Source organism: Pseudochaenichthys georgianus, chromosome 19 (assembly GCF_902827115.2).
Source record: "Pseudochaenichthys georgianus chromosome 19, fPseGeo1.2, whole genome shotgun sequence".
Classification (NCBI taxonomy): Eukaryota; Metazoa; Chordata; class Actinopteri; order Perciformes; family Channichthyidae; genus Pseudochaenichthys; species Pseudochaenichthys georgianus.
Genome location: NC_047521.1, coordinates 23,120,443 through 23,124,607, shown reverse-complemented (window position 1 = coordinate 23,124,607; position 4,165 = coordinate 23,120,443).

Sequence of the window (4,165 nt, the reverse complement as noted above, 5' to 3'; positions counted from 1 at the left end):
CTGGTGAAATGCACAGAAGAAAATGAGAGCGTCTTTTTAAGTGTCAGTTTAGCCCTGCCCACACTGCCTTCCCTCTTTCCACTTGCCCACTTACTACTATCTTTCCTCCGTCCCTCCTCCTCCTGCTTTCCGTTCAGCAGAAGGAATTCAAATGGATGCCGGTATCTTTGATCAAATCGAAGTTTGCATAACATAACATTTAAATAATTAATTATATTTATTACTTTTATTTTAAATCAAATGCACCTGTTTTAGATAATATATTTATTTTGATGTGTTGATTTGCAGGTTGGTTGTTATTTGTATTGTTAATGTATGTTATTATATTAACTAGCTATTTATCAAATTAAAATACTGTTATGAACACTATACAATGTCTCTATTTTTGTAGATACCAGAATACATGACACAATGAATCTTTGTAATATATTTATGTTCTCTAGTTTAAATAATTATACCAGTATTTAAACAATGTATGCTGGTCACCTGGAATCCTGGTAAGCTTCCAGCAGGGTATATTTAATACTATTAATAAACATAAACTGGTGATAGATGGATGCTGTTTTTTTTAGCTGGCCAGGATGGCTGGTTCAGCTGGTTTAGCTGGCACCAGCTGAACCAGCTGAACCAGCTGAACCAGCTGAACCAGCCATCCTGGCCGGCCCCTGGTCAACTTAGCTGGTCAGGCTGGTTGACCAGCCAGACCAGCTAAATTGGTCGAAGCTGTTTTTTTCAGCAGGGTAGACGCCGCGGCAGACAGGGAGAATGAAAAAACATGGATACAAATCAAAGACAACGAAAAGAAAAAGGTGGGGCTGAGAAGGCAAGAGAAAAAAAGGTGAAGTCACTCGCAGGTGAAGCATATAAATGTCGCAAATTGACAGACCTTTTTGGCAGCAGCGCTGCTACAAGCACTATCATCAGCAGCTTAGAACAAGTGCAAGATGATGAAGAGAATGATGAGGGCGCGAGTTCAGATATACAGCCAGCCTCCTGCATTCATGATGAGGGACAGAGAGTTGAGCTGCTGGAAGAACCGGCTCAACTGGCACATACAAGTGCAGGGCAAGAGCAAGAAGTGGGTGACAATTATCCCTTGAACTGCATTAATGCAGCCTAATAAACAGCTGATTTCTAATAACCAATAACAAATAGTATAGGCTGTTTGTGTGTTTACTGTTTTACGGTGTCCCATATGTTTAAGACATCTGAGGAGTGTCCTCCCTCTTTAGGTGAGAATTATCCCTTGAACTGCATAAATGCAGCCTAATAAACAGCTGATTTCTAATAACTAATAGTACTGTATTTTTTGTTCTGATGCCCCCCGTTGACATTTCATGTGGCTGGAGTCCGGACTGGGTCAGTTTTCAGGGCTGAATTCTAGTCCCAGTCCGCCCCTGTTGCTAGCTGCTGCTGCAGATCCAGGGGTGGTTCTAGGGGGAAAGGGGGGGCCAGTGCCCCCCTAACACTGACTTTGGACCACCCTGTGGCCCCCCTGAAAAAGGTTTATGATTAAACGATTTTTTTGGCTGACGGAATAGGCATAACTAACGCTATTTGTCTTTCTAGTCGGACCCATTAGAGCGTAACAACTGTAACTATAAGTATCTGAAATAAATATGTGTAGTGAAACAAATACCAATAACCGTATTGCATTGTTTTCTTATGCACAATTACTTCATACTGTCTTTGTCTTTTTCGTCCCGCATTTATTGTGCCCCCCTCAGAAAATAACTGGCCCCGGCCTGGCCCCCTCAGTCAAATTGGTCTAGAACCGCCACTGTGCAGATGTACAGACATCGTTGCGAGCTTGTGCAAAATATGCACACCCTAAAACAGAGCCTTTAAATACAGGAAGTGGCTAATTAGTAAATGTAAGACACATAATTAGAGGGAGTGGGCGATTGAGACCTTACATTTAGAGATATTTTTCCTATCTTTAGATTCGATTCGTTTTTTGGTGCTTTTGTTTTGGTTAGTATTCCGGGATTATTTGTCCTGCTTTGTTTTAAAGAAATCGTTATATATATTCCCCTTTGTGTTCCAGTTAATTGGTCAGATTTAGTCTTCTTTTGTGAGGTTAATCTGTTCAGTTTTAGAGTTAGCAGAGCCTCAGCATTTAAAAAGCCATATTCCACAGGCTGTCGCACAGCAACAGTCAGTGCAAGTACAGTTGATATCAGTCAATGGCAGAATTACACTCTATTACTTGCTATAACTAACAAGTAAACAAAGAATACTCAGAGTTGCTCTTAATCTCCAATTGAGCTGTTACACAATCTCATCTGCCTGGGGGAGCTGTTCGGACAAGTGAAATTGGCCAATACAGAATTATTTTAAATGAATCATAAATGTAATGTCCATGGTGGATCACTTAGAACATTACACAGTGTTTTATAAAACAGGAAAAGGTGTATTTGAACCATTTGAAATTGATTATGAAATCACATCCCTTTTTGCATTTACCTTTATTAATTACCTCTTTAGTTATTTTACTGTTAGATACCAGAATACATGACACAATGAATCTCTGTAATATATTTATGTTCTCTAGTTTAAATAATCATACTAGTATTTAAACAATGTATGCTGGTCACCTGGAATCCTGGTAAGCTTCCAGCAGGGTATATTTAATACTATTATTAAACATAAACTGGTGATAGATGGATGCTGTTTTTTTAGCTGGCCAGGATGGCTGGTTTAGTTGGTTCAGCTGGTTCAGCTGGTTCAGCTGGTGCACGAGCTAAACCAGCTGAACCAGCCATCCTGGCCAGCTAAAGTGTCCAAAACCCCTCTAAACCAGCTGACCAACTTAGCTGGTCAGGATGGTTGACCAGCCTGACCAACCATCCTAAACTGAACAAATATTTGTTTCTCCGAATCGAAGGGAAAAATTACAAAAGCATTGTACACAATTTAAACCAATCAATGTTGTGTAATCAACAAGGATAATCTGGTGTTTTTAAGTTGATGAGTAATGCAGATATCACTGTAAAATCAATCGACAGTACAGAGAATGCTTACTTCCGGGTGTAAAATCCTCCGTTATCCAATGGGAATGGACGCTCACATTGCTCTCCGTAATACAATAAAGGGGACAGGATCAAATCGGAATATAATGTTCTTTTAAAAAACGTTAACTAAAGGGAACAATCTATTGGACACAGCTGAAGCTCTGGCCTTCCTTAAAAACTAACTAATTTAATAAAAATCACAGTTGTATTACACACAATGCACTGTTTTTTGAGAACAAAAAATCGTAAATAATGCACCATAATACATTCTGACGAGAAATAAAAGAAGCCTCCCGCGAGTTACTAAAAGCTATAAAGTAGATTTTAAAAACGTTTTATAGAATAAAAGCTCACTGCAGGACGTTGTAGAAATGTGTGTGTGCACCACGACAAAGGAGCCTCATTCACTTTACATTGGGGTTGTTTGCGTGGTGCAGACACGTAAATGTAACAAAGTTCGTGAGTCCACCACGCAATGCAGTGTTAAGGAGTCGTGGTGGAGTCACGTATTCTGGTGAGATCAGGTTGACAAAATCATATAGGGGAAATGTTGATTACAAATGTCATGGCAATCCTTCAAATGGTTGTTGAGATAGAATTATAACCACAAATCAACATCCAGCTGGTGCAAAAAGTTCAATCCATTAATTCGAAAATCAACATCCAGCTGGTGCAAAAAGTTCAATCCATTAATTCGACGTTTATGATATCTAGCTAGATGAGTTTGTGTTAGATAAAACGTCAGACGATCATGAAAGTCATGAGGAAACTTTCTCTTGGCATCCTGAACATCTGGATCAAAATTCATGGCAATCAATCGAATTGTCAATTAAACCAGAGCTGAGGTCAGAGTAGCAGTCTGTGCAGCATAATTTAAACAGTAAAGTATCCCTTTGACAGACATCTTCTTTGGTCACCTGATAGTCAAGTATGAATACTGGCATGGATCCAAATAAAATGTTATCCTGGTGTGTCACATGGCTCATTGAGCGGAAAGTGTCTTGATGAACTGGCACATGGCAGAACATGTGCTCTTATCATCTGCATTGTTTTGGAGCAGACCGTGAGCCATGTTAGCATGAATACTGTCACTACAAAGAGACGTAAAACAGCTGCAAAGAGACAGAAAACACTATTAAAATGGGCAGAAA